This window comes from Macaca nemestrina, chromosome 15 (genome assembly GCF_043159975.1).
Source record: "Macaca nemestrina isolate mMacNem1 chromosome 15, mMacNem.hap1, whole genome shotgun sequence".
Lineage (NCBI taxonomy): Eukaryota > Metazoa > Chordata > Mammalia > Primates > Cercopithecidae > Macaca > Macaca nemestrina.
The window spans coordinates 56,970,208-56,992,711 of NC_092139.1; the positions used below are offsets into that span (position 1 = coordinate 56,970,208).

The 22,504-nt window shown below is 47.8% G+C and overlaps 2 long non-coding RNA genes across 2 annotated transcripts in view; both read right to left on the bottom strand.

Annotated features, from left to right (window-relative positions):
- The window catches only part of LOC139358525 (uncharacterized), a 178,797-nt gene that overhangs the window by 149,536 nt on the left and 6,757 nt on the right, over positions 1 to 22,504 (bottom strand). The window lies entirely within an intron of this gene.
- The window catches only part of LOC105486767 (uncharacterized), a 33,382-nt gene that overhangs the window by 5,110 nt on the left and 5,768 nt on the right, over positions 1 to 22,504 (bottom strand). The gene's annotated exons all lie outside the window — the stretch shown is intronic.

Here is a 22,504-nt window from a genome sequence, read left to right on the forward strand (position 1 = left end):
TACTGGGGAGGCTGAGGACAGGAGAATTGCTCTACCCGGGAGGCAGAGGTTGCAGTGAGCTGAGATCATGCCACTGCACTCCAGTCACTGCACAGAGAAAGACTGTCTCAAAAAAAAAAAGGTAGGTGGAATGGGGGGCGGGGGAAATAAAAACATAACACCACAAAAAGGCTTCTAGACAATATCCCCTAGAAGCCCTATTTGTCCAAAACTGGAAACAGCCCATAGGTAAATAAAGAGATTGTGGAACAGCCATACATGGAATGCTACTCGGTGATGAAAAGAGACAGACCATCAATGCACCGAACATGGATGAGTCTCAAAGATATTATGCTGAACAAAAGAACCCAAGTGCAAAGGACCACATTTAAGTGCAATTCTATTCATGGGAAGCTCTAGAAGAGGCACACCCAATCCACAGTGACAAATGCAGGCTGTCTATCAAGGAAGAAAATGGTCCCTCAATATCCATTTTCTCCTTCCCCAATACTCCTCTGAGCACATGGCTACTCGGCATAAAAGCCACATTCCTCAGCATCCTTTGCAGCTGTGCATGGCCATGTGCCTAATTTCCAGCCAGCAGGAAGTAAGCAGGAAGAAGTGTACAACTTCTTGGTCTTGTCCTTAAAAAGAAGAGTTAATGATTTTGCCATCTGAGTTATGATGAGGACGTTTCCAGCCACCAAGACTGCTGACGCTGAAAAAGAAGAGTTGTCTCCCCTTTCCTTCCCACCTTGGTCAAAATATACCATCTTGCTTGGGTCAAGAAGATAAGGCATAGGACAAAAATGTACCAGATACCGTGGACCATCACATTTGCCTGGACTTTCTACACCTGCCCTATTACGTGAAAAGAATGCAAGTTATGCCAGTTATTTCTTCGCGGAACCTCTCTTTATGGGGTGGCTATCAGAGCAGACAAATCTAGGCCCTAACCAATTCCGGTTCAGGGGATAAAGGGGGCTGAAATCACAGATTCTCGGTAGGTTATCACAATGCAATTCCTCATTCAGATGACATGAGGAATTAGCAAACAAGCTGTGGGGAAGGAACGGAGCCTCCCTGTCTCCAACCTCCCCAGGTTTCCAACTGGAAACCCAGGGCTTGGCATATTCCACAAGTAAGAGAAACACACAGTGTCCTCCCTCCTGAGCCAGGCCTCTCCCCCTCGCTGATGATGGCAGTAGCCATGTTGCTTTCACGACCGAGGAATTTGTCCCCCAGCTGCTGGGAGGTGTGTCAGCCGATACCCTCAGCTGTCAGCCCTCCCCAGGAGCCACCTCAGCCCAGCTGAGTCCACATGAAGTCTTGTCTCTCCTGGGAGCAGCTGCACCCAATACTGATCTACCTGGAGGGTGGAGGCCCTCCCCTGAGCTGACCAGCTCTGAAGAGCCATTATAGTCTGATGGGTCTCCAGTGGGTGGCTGAGGCCTCTGTAGAGACACCTGCAACCTTGTTTCTCCCCAGTGAACCTCCTGCTCTCCAATCTCAACGCAGAACTGCTCCCCTATGGAACCAGCCAGTGACAGGCAGACAGCTATGTGTAGAACACAAGAAGCACTTGCAAACATTCTCTCCACACATGCCCACTAGACCCCATAGGTGACTGCTGCTTAGGTCAACAGTGGGTTCTACCAGTTTTTTAAAAATTAGATGAGGCCGGGCACGTGGCTCACGCCTGCAATCCCAACACTTTGGGAAGCCAGGGTGGGCAGATTGCCTGAGGTCAGGAGTTCGAGATCAGCCTGGCCAACATGGTGAAACCCCGTCTCTACTAAAAATACAAAAATTAGTTGGGCGTGGTGGTGGGCGCCTGTAATCCCAGCTACTTGGGAGGTAGAGGGAGGAGAATCAGTTGAACCTAGGAGATGGAGGTTGCAGTGAGCCGAGATCATGCCACTGCACTCCAGCCTGGGTGACAGAGCAAGACTCTGTCTCAGAAAAAATAAAAATAATAAATAAAAATTAGATGAAATGAGGAAGAGCCAGTGTCCTGGGTTGATGTCATCATATTCCAGATGAAGCACAAGGGGGCATGTCACAAACTTACCCACAATCTAAGTCACACGAGGGCTGTAAATAGAGCTGGGAAGAGCCCCAGACACACGGAGGGGGCTGCAGGCTGGGAAGGCTTGAGGAGAGACCCTCAACCAGGGCCACGGGGCAAGATCTGGGAGAGGGGCCACCTCTGGTGGGGATGGCTTAGACGGCTACAGCCGGCTAAACAACAGAAACACCCTTTTCTCTCCAGATGGCCTCAGGAAGATATCATTTCTCGATAGTGCCATAGCAAGGATTTTTTTCTGGGAATTAAGCAGTGCAGGGAAAGGGAAGAGGGAACCACAGAAGGCCATAGGATCCCAGCAGAAGCCTGGTGATTTCAGCATCACCTGCATCTGGAAGGGCGAGGACCTGAAAGCTCTATACCGCTCTGGCCGCTGGCCACCATCCGAAGGTCTCCCCAGCAACCGGCACCCTGCACAGGGCTCTCAGGAGGCTCAGTGTCTGCACAACACAAGGCAGGAGCAGAGGGACACCACACTGGCACCAGCCACTGGGCCTCAGTGGGCTCCTAGAGATTAGATTTCTCCCTTTTGGCAAAAGAGCAAAGTGGCCACTTCAAGCTGCAGGTCAAAGAGTTCTCCTATGTAATTGTCCACTTCTTATATTTAAGAACTCAAGGTAAAAACAAATTCCACTCTAATTGGCAGTCAGACCTCAGGCTGCTTGATGTTTACATTTCCCAAGCCTGAGCCACTGCTGATCAGCAGGATTGGTGGTCAGGAGGACAGGCTGGACCTGAGCGAAGGAGGGCCATGCCATGCCAGGACCTGCTGATCATCTTGCATCTGTCCATCACCATATCTGACCTCAACAATGCTTGAGAGCGACGACCGGCACCTCACTGCAGCCTCCTGGATCTCAGGCAAGTTTTTCTTTGGCCAACTGTAACCTGGAGCCATGCAGGGAAGGGGTTCAGGTCACAGAGCTTGGCCAGGTCGACAGGCACCATCCAGTCAGAGCCCTGAGGTGTAGCTGGCTGGTTCTTCAGGTGTGTGCAGCCCCTCTCTGGAGTCCTGCCCAGACAAAGGGCATGACGCTGCTCCTCACAGTGCCCCAACCTCACTTCTCAGCCTCGGTTTCCTCATCTGTACAATGGAGGCAGTCATAAAACCCACCTGACAGGACCATTGTAAAAATCTTCCAAAACTACAAAGCCATACCCAGATGAAAGCATTCATCACTATTTAAGACCAGAAAAGCAGCAATGAACTCAGAATCTTGAAGAACAATGTTCAGTTTGGAACATCATCAGCTTGCTTTTCCCTCCCCCTAAAAAAACTCCACAATTTAGGAGCTGCTGCCAATCATGAATCCTGACAGTGAATAATGATAATTTTGCAATTGTTTTACACAAGTTATTTAAAATAAAATATCTGATCTGATTTCCAAATTACAGGGCTTGTTCCTAAGCAACAGCACAGGCTTTAAGAAATGCGCACAAGAACAGAGAGAATCCAGGGCTGTATTTTAGCAGCAGCTGTGCTGGCTGAGGGTAAGCCTTGGCCAAGGGTGTCTGCCTTTCCCTCACCATTGCCCTCTGCCTTAGGGATCTCAAGAAGAAAGTGGCCTTCTCTTTTTCTTTGGGGAGGCAGTTGACTCCTGACGTATTGGCCTGGTGGGCCATTGTCTTCTACCCTGGCTGCCCTGCTGCTCCCAATCATTGGTCCCGCTCAAAACCCCCAAAGTTCTTGTACCACATTCTTATTCAGGGCTGGGAGTGCATCTCTGTAGGCCCCTGTACCTACAAAGTGCAGGTGGCTGATTTCTGGCTTGTTGGGGCCCCTGCTTTGCACACATACCTGTGGGCAGAACTGCCCTCCTGAGACCTCATGGTTTTCATGGGCCATGGTACCACCAAGGCATTTCCCCTTCTTAGCCCAAGCCTTTAGAACCCCACCTCTTCCTCATGCCTGTAGTTGCCCAGCAGGCTCCCATTCAGTCCTTGTCCACCCCTTCTTGGTGGGCCCAGACGCATCTCTTCAGTCTTCTTCTTTCATGGTGCAGCCCGTAACACACAGAGCCAACCAGACCCCACTGGGGCTGTTGCTGTGGTTAACAGTGGGCTCTATCAGTTTTTAAAAATTAGATAAAATGAGGAAGGCCCAGTGTCCCTGGTTTGGATGGATACCATCTCTTTTGCTGACCTGCTACCTACACGAATGCCTTTATTTGCCACCTGCTAAAAAGATTAGGTCCTTGAGAGCTGAAACGACTACCCTAGCTGAAGAATTGTATCTGATAAAGTGAGATGCTGTTCTTGGCTCCATAGTGCATATTGGAGTCATTCCTTGTTGCCACCACCCAATGATTAAGATTGGGAGAATTTCTCCATCAAAGGCAATTTGTGGAACTCAGTCTGCTTTTGCATGGCTGCACCCTATTCTCAAAAGTCCAGCACACACAAGTCAAGGATATAATAAAACTTCACCAAGTGTGATGGTCGTTTTGTGTATCAACTTGACTGGGTCACGGGGTGCCCAGAGAGCTGGTTAAACATGGTTTCTGGTGTATCTGTGAAGCTGTTTCCAGAAGAGACCAGCATTTGAATTGGTAGACTGAGTAAAGAGATGGCTCTAACCAGTGTGGATGGGCATCATTCAATCTGTTGAGAGCCTGAATAAAACAAAAAGGCAGAGGAAGGGCAAACGCTTTCTCTTCTGAAACTAGGTCATCCATCTTCTCCCATCCTCAGACACTGAAGCTCTTGGTTCTCGGGTCTTCAGGCTCAGCCAGGTCTTAGAGCACCGGCTCCTGAGTTCTTGGATAGAAGAACTGCCTGACCGCTTGAGCGGGGACATGGATCTTCTGCCCTCTGCTTCTGATCCTCAGGCTTTCAGACTGGACTGGAATCCACACCATCGGCTCTCCAGCTCTCAGGTCTTTGAACCACAGTACTTGCCTTCCTGAATCCCCAGCTTGCAGATGGCAAATTGTAGGACTTCTCAGCCCCCATAATCATGTGAGCCAATGGTTTATAACAAATCTTCGTTTTCTAGATATATATCTGGAAATATATTTATTCATATAATTCTTATGTTTATAATTTATATTCATATAGTTTATCGTATTATTATTATATATTATATATAACAGCACCCATTGAAGATATATAGATTTATATCTCCACTACCCTATTGGTTCTGTTTCTTTGGAGAACCCTGACTACTGTACCAAGTGTAGTAGCATTTTGCATAGCCCACAGTATCCCAGGATGATCACCCACATACATGCTACAACTGCCCCCTTCTTGGCCTTACTTTTTTCTCTCTTTTCTTCCTTTCTTCCTTATTGAATATTTATGACATGGGATTACTTATACTCAGAGATAGGGCCAAGCTTGACTCCCACAAAGATGAAAGAGTTGCATATAGTTGCCTCAAAGATGCTCCAGAAAGGAAACCAAAACAGGTTCAGAACTTGAATAGGAACCAGGAAAGAATCAGTGTTAAAGTAGATTTCTCAAAATACAAATCACCTAGGGTGGGAGTGGGGGCTTGTGGAAGTGCACATTCCCAGGTCCTGCCCAGATGGACTGAATCAAAACATTAGAGATGGGTCTTGACTTCAACATTTTAAGGAAACGTGCCTAATTTGTTTGCTTGTGGTTGCACACAAGTTTGAGAACCAATGCCATAGATATTCAGGAATAAGGACATATGCAGGAGCTTCATTTTAGGAAGTTCAGTCCAGCAGTTTATGTAATATGCACTAAGTGGAGGGGGTGCTGGACACCTGGAGAAGATCAAAGAAGGATGGAGGCACTTGTGATACTCCAAGTGTGAAGGTAGAGCCTGGAGTCAGGTCTTATAGAAGCAGAGCCAGAGACAGGGGTGTGGATGCCCATGACTGGAGGGAGGACTCAGGAGGAAGAGAGGGAGGGAAGCATAACAGGTCAGGGAAGGAGTGAGACAGCCTCATATTTGCTGCAGTCACACCTTAGCCTGGTCCCACTGGGGGCTCTGGAGCAGGGACTGTGCTGTGGCATTGATCCACCTTGACTCACAGGCACCATGTTGGTAATGCGGCTATTTCCAGCCAGCGTACACAATAGTTGGGGGTGTGACCACTCAGTAAAATGAATTGGGCAGGGCACCTGCAGACTTATAATACATCAACCCAGGAACAACACACACCCCTTCAAGTTTACTGACAGGCCAAGTTTCAAGCCAAAAATACAGTCCCCAAAAGGGTGTCAGTGGCTGGCCAAGGGAGGTATTATTGGTGTTAGAAGGAGAAAAGGAATCAATCCCTAGAGAAGATGCTACTTCTTCAGGGTCTGGTGATTTTGTTTGCAAGGATTTTTATTGGTGTTTTTTCTAAGCAAAGTTTAACTGGAAAATACTGCAAGAGACCCATGGCAGGGACTGGAAAGGAAAGAGGAAGTGACTAATGCTGATGTTTTACACATGACTGACTGGGACGATAACGGTATCAGTAACAGAAAGGACCACATTCAAGTCTTCTTTTCTGTTTCTCAGATGTTCAGTAGAGGCATATCTGACCAACCAAGGTCCTTCGCGAGGGACTCAATCCTGAGATCGTCAATTCACCTTTCTCTCACAATAGCTTCATTAAAAATCACCACAATTCAATGCTGACAAATCCCCGTCACTTCCCATTATAAATCTTAAAACCATAAGAATCGACGTCTTCCTTTCAACATAAACTTCCAGAACTCAAATCCCACCTTTTTTGGGTAAGGGTGAGCTATTTGTTGACACTTGTACAAACCTTTGCCTGGCAGAAAATTTTTAAGTAATTTCTAAAGAATCATTCAGATAAAATGCCAGACCCAGGAAGAACCATTTCACTCACCAACAATGTCTCCCTCAACCATCTATCCACACACGTCCAGGCACATCCCTTTTTGGCTTGGAATGGTTCAGGTGTGCAATGTGAAGCATGACAAGCTGCTTCAGGAAAAGGAAGATCAGGTGCACAGGCTGAGGTAGGCAGACAGGCTCTGATCTTTCTGCCCAGTGGATCCATCACAGGGCACAAGAACAGCATAGCTCTTTGAGTAACTGGTTTCTATGTAAGCAATATATGACGTTTCACAGACATTAGGCTCCCTCTGGGAATTCTTCTGCATTGCTCATTTACAAAACCAGATCCTCTTCAAGATTGGTTGGTGCTTCTTGGTAAATAAGAGCATCAGCTCTATCATCATCTAACCCCTGAGGGTTTTCATTTAAATTATTCATTACTACCCACTATTGTAAAACAGCCTGACTATATCTTGAGTAAAATGCCACTTTTAGAATGCTTGGTCTCTACTTCATATTTTTGTTATAAACTTTTCAGATCCTCCTGATATGGATTTAACTTACAATGGTCAATGAAAACCAACCCAAACAACCAACACATATGAATAAAGACGAAAAAAAATTTAGAACCCAGATGGCAGTTGGCTTTGTCTCTGTCCAATGCCAGCTGAGTCCAGTTTTCTTGTCCTAATTTCTCCACTAAACAAGCCCCCAAAACCCTTTCCAGAGAAGTGAATAAAATGCATGACTCAGGATTCCCATCTCATTTATCTCCTGCCTCATGGAACCAGAAACCCCTTTTGTCCTCCATCAATCCCTGGTTAAATAATATTCCCACCTGCAACAAACTCTTCCTTCAGTCTCCACCCAAAGGCCAGCCCGCTGCATGCACCAACCTTCACTGAGGGGTTCGGGGTCCAAGAAGTGACTGGCTTTGCCCTTCTATGCATGCTTGCTTTATTACTTAATGTTACGACTTAATGCTACTTAATGAAAACCCTGGCTGGAGGGTCTGCAGAGCAATGCTTCAGAAAGGGCTCTGGACAGATAATCACCAAGTGCTACTACAGGACTCTCTGGGGCTGGGGCTAAGGAGCCTCATCCAGTCAGGGAACCCAGGTGGCCCTTCCTACCCTGTTTCTCCTTAGTCTTTCCACTCAGTCCTGAGACTAACCACTCAGTTGCTGTAGCAAGCAGGTCAGCATTGCATCCCATCTCTCCAGTGGCATCAGACCTCAGTTCATTTTTTTCTTTAATTGATATTGGGTCTCACTGTGTTGCCCAGGCTGGCCTCCAACCCTGGGCTCAAGCAATCCTCCCACCTCAGCCTCAGCTTCCCTAGTAGCTGGAACTATATGAGTGCACTACCTTGCCTGGCTCAAGACCTCAGTTCTTGGAGTGTGGGGAGTCTGGGAAGAGGAAAATGTCCCGACCACTGCCCTTTCCTGAAACTGCAACTAAAGGCCTCCCCTCCACCTTATTCTTCAAAATGTTCCCCTAATTCTTCCTGGTCATTTTCCTCCATGAATCATCAAAGTGTTTTGTGCTACTCCCAGGTACTTAAATCACTTGGTATCCCCAGTGTAAACTCTGATTCATGGCACCCCTGCAATCCTCCTGAGCTCCAGTGAGCCCTACAAATCACTCTATATTCCATCCAATTTGCCACTTTCATTTTCCCCTCCTACTAGAAGTACAATAAATTCTAATATTCAACAGACACACAAGAACCTATAAAAGAGCAATATGGAGCCAGCATATTGGCTGATACAAACAGCACAAGGAACCCTCAGAGAAAAATGAGGTGTGATGTGATCATGACAGCTGCCACCTACAAAGAACTTTTTCTAAGCCAGGTGCATACTACCTTGGGCTCCTTTGCTTCTCCTTGTACTCATACACCCCTACAAGGTCAGCTGTGCCTGTCATTCCTGAGGCTTTGTCTTCCATTTGCAATCAGATCCCCAGAATGCAGACCTTCAGCCCCAATCTCACCCATGCTCTGGCCCCAGCCTCAAACGGCCTTCTCCGCTTGACATCCCATAACCCACCCCTAGCACAGTATTCCAGATTCACATCCACCTCTCCCCCAGTCATCCCCTTCTGTATTCCCCAGTCCATCACTATGGATGGAATTACCCAAGGAAAAACTCTGGATTCCTTCTCATTCTTCCCTCTCCCCACCACTAGCAATTAGTGTCCAAGTCTCGGGGACTCTCTTCCTAATAATATTTAATCTGCACCTTCAGTGCTACTGCATTCAAGAGAGCCTTGTGCTTGTCTTCAATTGGTCCTCCTGTCTCCATCCAGCACCCAGAAAGCCCCCTCCACAGTGCTAGGGCTAGTGGGCCCATGTAACTGGTGGTAGATGTAACTTCCAAGGACAGCCCCTCAATCTATATCCCATCCCACATGCTTTTCATAGAGTATGACGTCAACATTCCTCCCACAAAGATGAGGGTCTATGTAGAGCAGAACCTGATTACCATCCTGACCAGCAGAATGCAACAGAAGGGATGCTATGTGATGACTGAGGCCAGGTCATGCTAAGGGGTACACAGCACCCACTGGGCTCACTTGCAGGCTCTTTCCCTCTCCCTCCGTCCCTCTCTGTGTGACCCCCCGCATCGCCTCTACAGCTCTAGAACCCAGCTTCACACTCTGAAGAATCCCAGGAAAGAACCCTGGAGATCCTGCCAGAAGCCAGTATCAACCACCAGCAGGTGAGAGAAGCCTCCGGCTGCTGAGTCACTCCTGCCTGCTAGCTGAGGCCACATGTTATGGAGCTGAGACAAGCCATCTTTGCCCTTTCCTGTCCAAATCTCTGAGCCACATAACTTGTGAGCATAATGAAAGGTTATTTTTTGCTCTTGTTTAGGGGCAATTGGTTCACAGCCCATAGTACCTAGAGCCTAATTCAGCTGCATAAAACACTTCCCTAACCCGTTTTCCCAAGATGATGCTTCAGCTGGGCTTCCCAGGCCCTCTTCAGAGTGACCACTGCCCACCCGCCCTGCCCTAGCTCTCGTGATAACTCACCTCTGTCCCTGGCCTGTTCCCCCAACAAACCAGCTGCGCGTCTCCACACCACATGCCTTCTGCGCCTCTGTTCCCAACTCCTTCCCCTTCCCTCCACCCTGCTACCGGGGGAGGAGATGCCACCCAGGAGTCACCTCCTCCATGACTATGTCCTCTCAAAGCCCCCCTACATGTGCCCATATGCCCATGCACACACATGCCCATATACCCCACGTGCACACACACACCCATTTGCTCATGCACACACAGACACGCACATTCACACACATGACCATTTGCTCATGTGTACACACACATGCACACACACGACCACTTGCTCATGTGCACACGCACATGCACACACACATACACAATGCCCATATGCCCAAGCACACGCACGTATGACCATTTGCTCATGTGCACACACACATGCACACACACATGCCCATAAGCCCATGCACACACATATGATCATTTGCTCATGCGTGCACACATGCACACACACATGCCCATATGCCCATGCACACACACGACCATTTGCTCATGTGCACACACATGCACACACACACGCCCATATGTCCATGCACACACATGACCATTTGCTCATGTGTGCACACACATGCACACACACACATGCCTATATGTCCACACACACACACGACCATTTGCTTATGTGCACACACACGCTTGCACACACACATGCCCATATGTCCATGCACACACATGACCATTTGCTCATGTGAACGCACACATGTACACACACATGCCCATATGCCCATGCACACACACACGACCATTTGGTCATGTGCACACACACACATGCACACACACACACACACACCCATATGTCCATGCACACACATGATCATTTGCTCCAGTGCACACAAACTCACAAACACATGCCCATATGCCCAAGTGCACACATAAACATGCGCACTCACAAGCCTATATGCCATGCACACACACACGCACATCCCCATGTGCCCAGGTGGACACACACACATGTCCATATACCCATGCACACTCACACACACGGTGACATGCCCATGTGCATATACACACTCTCACTCATACATGCCCATATAGCCATGTGCACACACACACACTTTCACGCACACTCACACACACATTCACACACATGCCCACAGGCCCATGCTTCTCATCTGCACCACGTGGTTCTTGGAGGGTGGCAGTGGTGGTTAGTGTGTCTGTACTGAGCAGGGTGCACATAGCATGGGGTACATCCTGCAGGGTTTCAGGAATGGATGAATACACATTAACTTCTATGTCTCAGTCTGTGTTTGCGTCTTGACATCCTCTACATGTAGGAGGGTTCATCTCATGGACCCTGGAGTCAGACCTACCATACCCTCCCTCTGGCTCACCTCTATAACCCCAAAACTGCCAATATCAGCTCCTGGAACTCTGTATGAGGGTGATTCTGGCTCTCAGCACGTCAGCCAGGCATACAGCAAGAGGTACTGGGAGAGGGGCCAAAACCCCAGGAGTGGTCCTCAGTCCATGACAGACAAGGAGTTGGCTGGTCAGTGCCCAGCATCTCCATCCCACAAGTATCTGAGGGGTGTGCTACACCCTTTGCCAGAGCCCCTCAGTGGGGTGAGCCTGAGCAGACCACACAGGTTGCCAGCTCATTAGACATTCCCAGTGACTCCCTTTTTTTTTTTTTTTTTGAGATGGGGTCTCACTGTTGCCCAGGCTGGAGTGCAGTAGCATGATCATGGTTCACTGCAACCTCCGCCTCCCGGGTTCCAGCAATTTTCCTGCCTCACCCTCCCAAGTAGATGGAATTACAGGTGTGCACCACCACGTCTGGCTAATTTTCGTATTTTTAGTAGCGGTGGGGTTTCACCACGTTGGCCAGGCTGGTCTCAAACTCCTGACCTCAGGTGATCCACCCACCTTGGTCTCCCAAAGGGCTGGAATTACGGGCTCGAGTGACTGTGCCCAGCCGGCCTTCTTTCCCTTCCCTGTCTGCTTTCCCACTCCCTACTGGTGCTCCTGGGCATCACCTGCAAAATGACCAAGGAGTTCATTCTTAGGTCAGGGAATCCATTCTGAGGTCGGGGAGTTCATTCTTAGGTCGGGGAGTTCATTCTGAGGTTGGGGAGTCCATTCTGAGGTCAGGGAGTTCATTCTAACGTTGGGGAGCCCATTCTGAGGTCAGGGAGTTCATTCTGAGGTCAAGGGTCCATTCCGATGTCAGAAAGTTCATTCTTTTTTTTTTTTTTTTTTTTTTTTTTTTTTTTTTTTTTTTTTTTTTGAGACGGAGTCTCGCTCTGTAGCCCAGGCTGGAGTGCAGTGGCCGGATCTCAGCTCACTGCAAGCTCCACCTCCCGGGTTCACGCCATTCTCCGGCCTCAGCCTCCCGAGTAGCTGGGACTACAGGCGCCCGCCACCTCGCCCGGCTAGTTTTTTGTATTTCTTAGTAGAGACGGGGTTTCACCGTGTTATCCAGGATGGTCTCGATCTCCTGACCTCGTGATCCACCCGTCTCGGCCTCCCAAAGTGCTGGGATTACAGGCTTGAGCCACCGCGCCCGGCCAAGAAAGTTCATTCTTAATTCAAGAAGTTCATTCTGAGGTCAGGCAGTTCATTCTGAGGTCAGGAAGTTCATTCTTAGGTTGGGGAGTCTATTCTTAGGTCAGGGGATTCATTCTTGGGTCAGGAAGTTTATTCTTAGGTTGAAGAGTCTATTCTTGGGTTAGGGAATCCATTATTGGTTCGGGAGTTCATGCTTAGGCTGGAAGTTCATTCTTAGGTTGGGGGTTTATTCTTAGGTCAGGGGGTCCATTCTGAGGTCAGAGAGTCTACTCTGAGGTCAGGGAATCCATTCTGAGGTCATAAAGTTCATTCTTAGGCCCAGGAATTCATTTTGAGTTCAGAGAGTTTATTCTAAGGTTGGGGAGTCCATCCTGAGGTAGGGGGTCCTATTCTTAGGTCAGGGAGTCCATTCTGAGATCAGGAAGCCCTAACCTAAAACAGTCTTTAGCTGGAATCCCAGTGTGGCCACTCAGTAGCTGAGTGATCTTGAGTAAGTCAGGACCTCCAGGTCCACATGATGATCCCACAAGGTAGGCTCATCCCCTGGGCAAATCCCTCACTACTCAGCACCTGCTCTGCAGCCAAGATCCTGAGAGTGCCCATGTGTGATGGATGCTCAGTTGCCCTCTTCAGATCCTGTTCCAGGGCCAGGGTACCCCTTCCCCACTGATGGCTGAGCTCCTTCTGCATCCTCACCAAGCCCCCACTGGTCTAATGAGCAGTCTATGGCAGGGACACAGGGAACCCTTGCCTCAACTCTGCAGGTTTCCAAAGCTCCAAGCTCCCCAGGGGCCAGTGGAGGCCTCTGTTGCAGCAGCATCAAAGCCCCACTGCCCTCTTACCCTTCCCAAGTGGGACTCCCAAGATCCCCTCCCCAACAAACCCCTACATGCAAATCTCCATCTCACGGTCAGTTTCTAGGGGATCCAACCTGAGACATACTTCATAATGTTGCTGCGATAATCTAGGACAGAATAATAAAAATAGCAAAGCTCTGAAAAATGTTAAAATGTAAGTAGTAGTAGTAGTAGTAGTAGTAGCAGTAGTAGTAGTATTTTGTTATTGTCAACATTCAACATTCTCAACTGTGGGTCTTAACCCTCCCATGGCCTCCTGCAACCATCTCTCCCCTACCCCTCCATAGTACATAGCTTTATAGATTAAAATGTTCCTAATGGTCCCCAAACTTGTTGTGGCTCCCCCAGTGTTTGGGGGATTTCAGAGGGGCCGGGGAACAGTTTGGCTTCTGCGGCCATTTCTGAATTTCACTTCTGGTTTGTTCAGGAGTTGACCACAAAGTAGCCACCAGCCACCAAAGTGGCACAGGCTGGCCCGAGGGTCATAAGCTGACCCACTGGGCCATGAGTAACAGAGGCAAGCTGGCTACTTGGCTTCTCCTCACATTTCAGACCCGTTAAGGCAGGCAAGGGTGTGGGCATGCTAAAAGAACGCTCTTGTTCTCAATCTCTTTAACTGGTGATGCCAAGAAGAAACTTAAAAAAAAAAAAAAAAAAAACTGGCCAGGCACAGTGGCTTACGCCTGTAATCACAGCACTTTGGGAGGCTGAGGTGGGTGAATCACTTGAGGTCAGGAGTTTGAGACCAGCCTGGCCAACATGGTGAAACCCCGTCTCTACTAAAAATACAAAAATTATCTGGGCATGGTGGCAGGTGCCTGTAATCCCAGCTACTCAGGAGGCTGAGGCAGGAGAATCACTTGAACCCGGGAGGCGGAGGTTGCAGTGAGCCGAGACCATGCCACTGCACTCCAGCCTGGGCGACAAGAATGAGACTCTGTCATAGATAGATAGATGGATAAATAAATAAATAAACAAACAAAATAAAACAAAACTGAGTTGGGCCAATGTGCGGCTTGAGGCAGTATTACTCTGAGCCCTTTATTCTCTAAGGATAAATCTTTTGAAGAGCGGCCCCCACATGGGTGGTCCAGATGAGGCAGAGAATAGGGTTTGAAGTCAGGGAACCTAAGGCCGTTTCAAGCTGACTTCCTAGAACTAAATTGAAAGTAAAGCCCTAACTTTCCACACCTTAGTAACAAAAAGATCAGAAACTACTCCCTTTGCAAACCCTCACCTTTTCTGTGCAGCAGATGTGAAACTGAAAGTACCTCTGATTGGTTGCTTTTTGCAACCAATCAGATGTTGCATAGGAGTGTAACTTTGTAACTTCACTTCAGCCTCTGATTGGTTGTGGAAAGCAGGCCGCCACTTCATTTACACCTGGTGAACACCAAGTGGCCAATGGGAAACCTCTAAGGGGCATTTGGACTCTGTAGATTCCATATCCTGAACCTTGAGCTGCTGCTCCACCCGTTCCCACACTGTGGAGTGTACTTTCATTTTCAATAAATCTCTGTTTTTGTTCTTTCGTTGCTTCATTCTTTCCTTGCTGTGCTGTGCACTTTGTCCAATTCTTTGTTGAAAACTCCAAGAACCTGGATAACTTGCAGTCAAGACCAAGGCCCTCTACTAGTAACACAGGTCAGATACTTCACAGCCTGCTACTGAGGGATGCTGTGGAGCTTCCTGGGCCCAGGATCCTTGTTGGATCTACAACTTTCCATGTGGTCCTCAGCACCACGTGGCAGCCTCCTCCCAGGAGAGACTTGTAGCCTGTATTAGCTTCATGCCAGCCTCCCTGTGTAGCTGCTCATACAATATGATGGCTGTGTTCCTTACCCAAAGCCTCTGTTCCCCATGGGCAGGAATGCCCTTGGAAGAGGAGCACCAGCAGGGCACAGGTCAGACATAGGGCAGTAACCTCATTAATCTCATCCTCAAGGTCTTTGCTCTCATTTGGCACTTCTTCCACCCAAATCTAGCCCCACTGCTAGATCCTGAGAAGATACCCGTTTTTACACACCACAGAGCCCTTTCCAGCACATTATTATTCCTCCAACCCCCCTGGGGTAGCTTTGGTTTGGCCTGCTCACTCAGCACCCCAACCTTTATCTGGGATCTGAGTTGACTCCACTAGTCACAGAGGTGGTTGTAAGAATGGGCCTCACCTATTAAATTACTTCATGCACTGTCACAGCTTAGTCCTTGCTGCCAACTCTGGCTGCATAATAAATATGCATTTGTAAAGGGCACAGCAGAGCCAGCTGAAGGCTCATCCATTGCACATCTGACAACTGACGTTTGCTGTCACTGGGGCCTCACTCAGCTCCTCCCCAGATAGGCCTGTCTATGTCCTCTTTGCAGCTGGCTTAGTCCAGGTTTCCTCACAGCATGGTAGCTGCATTCGAGGGTGAGCAGAGAGAGAGACAGAGATGTGGGGAGATGGGGAAAGAGAGAGAGGAAAAAAAAGAAGAGGGAGTGAGCACAGGTGAGCTGGGTGGAAGCCTCATCACCTTCTATGACCCAGCCTGGGAACTCCTCTCTGCCCAGATTCAAGCGGAGGAACATAGACGCCACCTCTCAGTGAGAGCAATGTCAGTCATGTTGTTAGAGCAGGAGGTCTGGGAAATCTTTAATTGTGCAGACACCTTCGGGCAATGCAATCTGCCACCAGTGACATGCACTCAGTACCTACCTGAAGTCAAGCACCACGTGTGCATCAGGTCATAGCAACTCTTTGATCTTGCCAAAGCCTTGAGGCAGATTAACTAACTTGTCCAAGATCATGCAGCTGGTAAATGGCAGAGCCAGGATTTGAACTGAGGATGCTCAGCTCCAGAGGTTTCTATGGACTTGAGCCTGTTCTCATAAATTTTGAGAGGTAATTGTATTCCTTACAAATAAAAAGGAACAAGGCAAAAAGTACAATAGAAGAACAGAATACTAGAAAAAAAGACCAGTCAGGAACATGAGATCATGAAAGTAATCTTAGAAAATAAAAATATAACTGGCAAGATAAGGGAAATAATAAATCAATAGAAGGATACACAATAAAGTTGTTTGTTTAATTCCCAAGGCACAGGCAAAAAAAAAAAAAAAAAAAAAACCAAGAGAGAGGCCAAAATTGCAAAAACAAAAAAGGAGAGCAAGTAAATGGGGGAAAACCATAAAAAAAAAAAAAAAAAAAAAAAAAAACAGAATAACTTTTCCAGAGGGAGAAGGAAACCCATACAGACTGGAAAGGTCCAATGATCATTAGGGAGTGACTCCAGGGTAAAGGGCCTTTCAAGCAATGAGGGGTGCTCTGGAAAGACTGGCCCACCAGATGAAGGGATTAAGGCACATTATTTTGTCAACAGCAAAAGCAACAAAGATAAAAACAATTAGGAACTCCAAGAAAAACAAGATCCTGTTCCATAAAGATATAGCCAAATAGAAAGTAAACTAAAATAAGCATGGTGTAAGGAGGGTTGGAAAAGAGAAGGCTGTACACTAGACTTTGAATTTGGGAACGTCACCCTTTAGGGGGTACAGGCATTGTGAGAGAGAACAGAGTGAGTCCTACATGTGTGTGGTTCTATAGTAATCAACAGTTAGGCCTAATAATGAAAATGCTGTTTATTTCTTTTCAATGCTTAGACTCAATCTAGACGAAGAATAAACCTAATCATCGCTGTAGAACAGAAGGTAAATGTAGTCATCCTTGATGCTGTAAATGTGAAGACAGTTCTTACCATATTATCTAGAATTAGTTTTGATGGCATCTAACTGATGAGCTCAAAATGATGTAAACAAAATAGACTTATAGTAGTTCTCACTTGCCTAAAAGAGAACTTATCATAGCTCTATGAAATAAAGGGAGCCAAGTCCTTCCACCCTTCTCTCCACCATCCCTAGGATCTGGCCCACATCTGCATGGTCCAAAATAGCAGCCAAAGCGCCAGCCATCACATCTGCATTTCAGGCAGTTGAATGAAGACATAGGAGATGGCCCAGCCTCCCTAGTTTTAGGAAGTCCCACACAACACTTCAAACTACATCTCATCAGCCAGATGAGGTATATGCCACAGCTAGTGGGAGAGAAACTAGGAAGCATGGTCTTCAGGCAGAGTGGCCCCATGCAAGTCACAGTTCTATTTCCACAGGTGGAGGAGAGCATAGAGGTGACAGCAGCTCATGGGTTAGTCACAGAGATGGGACTTAGGAAGAGATGGTTGAGAGAACTGCTATCCCCATCCCAGAGGGCAGAGAGTTAGACAACAGTTCTCTATCACTGATGGAATAAGAAGCAGAGAGGAATTATGTATTTAAAGCTATAAAGGTCATCACTAGAACTAAATCTAATGAAATTAGCTAAGGGACTATTTTGTAAGATTCCATTGTAATAGTCATTGAAGATTGTCCAAAATTGGTAAGTCAAGCAATTGAATTATAAGCTCATTATTTAGAATTACAGAGGTAACTGCCAAAAGAACAAAAACACAGGAACAGTTGCAAGTGTTTTACCCCAAGAGCCTGAATGCAAGGGAAAGCAAGGGGCAGGACAAGAGGTACCCGTTCTCCTTAGAAACCTTCTACACTCTTGGATCACTACTACGAGTTGGAACTTTGGCTTACATTTTTAAATTAAATTAATGCAGCCTCTGCTTCCACTCAAGGTTGGGGACAGAAGAGTTACCAGAAAGAAGAGAGAACCACTTGGCCAGTTGCTGACAGCTGCCCTCCCTCAACCCCATGAAACCAGGGCCCCTAAGGAATGCAGAGGGCAAGGCTGGGGAGGCTTGGGGCATGGCCGGCTCTCCTGTCAGGGCTCCCCTTTCAAACCCAGCAGGGATGAGAATCCTCACCACCCGGAGTGCCCTCCAGGTGCCCACAGCTGGGAGCAGGAAGGGAGACTGGGAATGTTCCACCTGTGATGACCCTCTGACATCACGGGAGAAGTGGGGGGTCATGGGGAGGGGCAGCATCTTCTCGATGCCCCCACCCCTTGCTGGTCATAGGCACTGCCTGGCAAGAACGGGCTGCCTGGGGCCCTGCGCCGGCACCCTGAGCTGATCACCCCCATCCGCCATCACGCTCATCCCATCATACACTGTGCATTCATCGCCTTGGAACCATCCCAGGACAAAGTGCCAAAGCCAGCCATTAGACCAAAATGCTCAACAGGAAGCATTTTAGAGACAGCACTTCAGAAATCTGAAATACCACCACACTAAAAGCAGTGCTGCTTTGGAGAGGCAAGGACATTTGCTTTCCCAAGCCATTTCTAAAATCTCCTAGGGAAAAACAAAAAAGCCTCTCTGAGCAGCCACCTGTCAAGACGAAAGGAGACTTCCTTGGACTTTTTAACATGCCATATGTTTGATATAGGGAAGGCACACTTTGGTTTCTTGATCAGAAAAGATGTCACTCACATCCTGTCTACAATGCAAGCAGACCGGCTCTTGTCAAAGGCTAGACCACCCTCGTGTGGCTGCTTCTGTGAATGGCAATTCAGATTCAAAGAGCAAGACATCAGATAGCTTTAAAAAAGGGAAAACTGGCTGGGCGCAGTGAGTGGCTCACGCCTGTAATCCCAACATTTTGGGAGGCTAAGCGGGCAGATCACCTGAGGTCAGGAGTTTGAAACCAGCCTGGCCAACACGGCGAAACCCCATCTCCACTAAAAATAAAACAATTAGCCAGGCAAGGTGGCACATGCCTGTAGTCCCAGCTACTCAGGAGGCTCAGGCACGAGAACTGCTTGAACCCGAGAGGTGGAGGTTGCAGTAAGCCGAGAATACTCACTGCACTCCAGCCTGGCGACAGAGTGAGACTCTGTCTCAAAAAAAAAAAAAAAAAAAAAAGGAAAACTAAGCTCAACTGTCAAGCCTGAACTAATTGCAGAAGAGTATAAAATAATAATTTACTTCATTAAATAAGCTGCATGCAGAGCACTTTTCAACCTAGGCTACTTTTATTCTCTAATCAAGAGCAGTTGTTTTCAAAGTGTGGTCCCGGGCATCCAGCATGCCTGGAAATTGGTTAGAAATGCAAACTCTGGCCTTGCCTGGGCCCTGGTACATCTGAAACTTTGAACCTAAGGCTCTGGCACCCTTGTGTTAGCAAGGATTCTGACACTCCCTCACTTTGAGAACTGTAGTTAGCATTAGATTTGTTACTGTCTGGCACCAAAAGAGAGCTGATAGTCAAGGCACTGACCCTTCAAGGGACCAGGAAAACCCATCTAGACATTCTTCAAGACTTAATAGTGAGAGAAAGTCCTTTCTTTGCTCTCTAGCTTAGACAGAGTCCCCAGCAGCAGCCCCTGGGACAACAATTGCACTGCAAGTCACTTATTTGAGAGGTGATCTCAGGGGCACCTGTTGGGATGTGAGGATGTGAGGCGGGGCACAGGGAAACCAGTACAGGGGCAGCACTGCAGGTGCCTGGCTCAGTCCCTGGGGAGCTCTGGGATGGTACAGGTGGTGCCTCAGAGATGTCCCGCCTGAGGGGTTGGAAGCTGGGGTATTTACCCTCCAATTCCCATCTGTCCTTAGTGAAGGATGCTCTTGGGTGTTAATGCTGGGCATTCCTGACCTGCCTTGAGTAAGGTCCAAGACTGTGGCCAGAAAACCCTGGTCTGGAAAGCAGTGAAGAGGGCACCTCACTGTCTGCTCCACTCAGCTTTCCCAGGCTGCAGGGGCAGAGACAAAAAGTGCTTGCTGCTCACTTCTGAGCTCTCAAGACTCTTTGATTCCTTATTCAAAGTCCACTCATCAATCAAGGCCTCTCTCAAGTCCCATCTTTGCCAAGCACCTCAGCGTCTCCCACTTGGGAGCAGCCTCTCTTTGCACACAGAGCAGCCCTCAGATCCATGCATCACTCAAACGTCTCTGCTGATGCTGGGCAAACTAGGGCCTGGCCCTGAGCCCACACGGCCTGGCCTAACACTGGGGAGAGAGCGAGAAATGAAAGCCACAAAAGGGGCACAGGAATGTTCTGAGGGGGGAACACCACAGACCTTTCCAAAAAGTGGGATGGCTGTAAAGAGAAGGTGGCATCTGAGCCAGTCTCTGAAGGATGGTGGAAATGTGTACAGAAACGGGGTCAAGGTATGCAAGGCAGAGAGGGCAGCCTAAGGACTGGGGCAAGCAGCATGGATTCTACATGGATGAAACATGGGACAGGTGGAGAATGGTGGGAACCCAGCTCATGTCTCATTATGGAGGGCCTTGGGCCTGGGACCCTAGTCTAGGATATGGGGAGCTCACAAGTAGGGATACTGCAGAGTGACAGTTGTGTGCCAGGTAAGTCCCTTTGAGGAGCATGTGTGGATTCAGGACCAGAAAAGTCAGTGACCCTTTAAGAGAGGAAGAGAAGATGGGAGTGGAGTTGGGGTAATTGTGCCACAAGAGCTGTACCCACTACTCAGGCATTGTTCAGCTATCCACATGCCAGCATTAGGGAGCTGGTACCCTGATTGTACAGGCTCAGAGGGTTAGATCATTCACAGGAGGTCACGCAGGTCTATCTGGCTCCAAGCTCGCATGCTCTTTCTGCTCTATCCACCAGGACTGTTCAAACGGCCCCAGAGAAAGACAGCTGAGCCCAAACTCCAGACCCACAGTAGGAGCTGCAGGGCCACGAGCAACTCAGCAAGGCTGAAGTAAGTGTGAGCCTCAGAGCGTGAGAGGAATGGCTGGCTCCAGCCCCCAGTCCTGAGTCAGGAGGAAGGGACAGAGACACTGGCCCCAGCCCTCAGAGTCAAGAGGAAGGGACATATGGCAGCTGGGAGACAAAGCATCTAGAAGCAGAGGAACCCAGTGGCCATGAGGTCACAAAAGTCACCTCCGGTCACTTGGATCAGAGGACATGCCTTTGGGCAGCTGGCATGTCATCTGAGCCTTGAGGAAAGAGATTTTTTTTTTTTCTGTTTAATACTTTCTTGAGGTGAAGTTTATATAACATAAAACGGACTATTTTAATGCAAGCAATTCAGTGGCTTTTAGTAGTTTCACAATATCATCCAAACTCTATCAGTTCCAGAACATTTCCATGATTCAAAAGCCTGGTACCCATGAAGCTGCTTCTCCCCATTCCTCCCTGCCCACAGCCCCTGGCAAACACCAGTCGGCATTCTCTCTTCAGATTCACCTATTCTGGATATTCCACAGAAATGGAATCCTACAACAGGTGACTCTTGTGTATGGCTTCTTTCACTGTTTTCAAGGTTCATCTACATTGCAGCATGTATCAGTACTTCATTTATTTTTATTTATTTATTTTAGAAATGGGGTTTCTGCTGTCCAGGCTGCAGTGGAGTGGCATAATCATCATTCACTGCAGCGTTGAACTCCTGAGCTCTAGAGATCCTCCTACATTATCTTCCCAAATACCTAGTACTACAGGTGTGGCCCACCATGCCTGGCAATTTTTTTTTTTTTTTTTTTTTTTTTTTGGAGAGGCCAGGTCTCATGATGTTGCCCAGGCTGGTGTGGAACTCCTGGCCTCAATAAATCCTCCTGCCTCAGCCTCTGAAAGCACTGGGACTACAGGCATGAGCCACCACACCTGGCTAGTACTTTATTTTTCATGGCTGAATAATATTCCATCATATGGGTATACCACATTTCGTTTATTCATTCATCCACTGGATATTTGGATTGTTTTCAATTTTTGGCTATTATGAACAATCATGAACAAATACTCACTTGAGTACCTATTTTCAATTCCTTTGGGTATTTAACTAGAAGTATGGCAGTTCTATGCTTGATTTTTTTTGGATTCATCATATAGTTTTTTATAGTGACTGAAGCATTTTACATTCCCACCAGCAATGCACAAGGTTTCCAATTTCCCCACATTCTCACCAACATTTGTTATTTTCCATTTTTTGCTTCTAGGCACCCTAAGATTGCAGAGTGGCACCTCATTGGGGTTTTGATTTGCATGTCCAGAGAATGGCATTCCTAGTAAACAAAGCAGCACAGGCCATTTTACAAGGCCATCATTCCCTAAGAGCCTCGTGTTTATAACTGTCATGCCCTCAGCTTGAAGTTCAGCTCATTGAGAGCAGGGATCATACATCTTACCTTTCCTTTGTGTCATCAGCTCCGAGTACCCATGGCTTAATGAGGTTCACAGCCCCTTCCCACTCAGATCTACAATTGGCCTGCACGGTTGGGTCCATAGGAATACCCACCTCCAAGGCTATGCCCAAGGTCACCACGGGGTTGCTTATGAAGGACACTG